Source organism: Myotis davidii, unplaced genomic scaffold (assembly GCF_000327345.1).
Source record: "Myotis davidii unplaced genomic scaffold, ASM32734v1 scaffold514, whole genome shotgun sequence".
Classification (NCBI taxonomy): Eukaryota; Metazoa; Chordata; class Mammalia; order Chiroptera; family Vespertilionidae; genus Myotis; species Myotis davidii.
Window position 1 is genome coordinate 1,244,935 of NW_006286236.1, and position 255 is coordinate 1,245,189.

Below are 255 nucleotides of genomic sequence, written 5' to 3' on the forward strand. Positions count from 1 at the left end.
CCTGCACCTCACACCCTCAGGGCAGCGGCCTGTCCCCGGTGCAGGCCCTGAGCCCCAACACCTCCCAGTTGCCTTTGTGACCCCACCAGGCTTCCACGAGCTCAGAACAGCTCTTCCCTTGCACACCCCTCACCATGCCCATTTCTTGGGGTGACTGTCGAGACTGGTGCTTTGTCACCACATCTGGGGCCGCGGGGCCTGACCGGGGCAGGTCCAGTCCTGCACTGCTCCTCCAAGTCCTCAACCCTCAGGAGA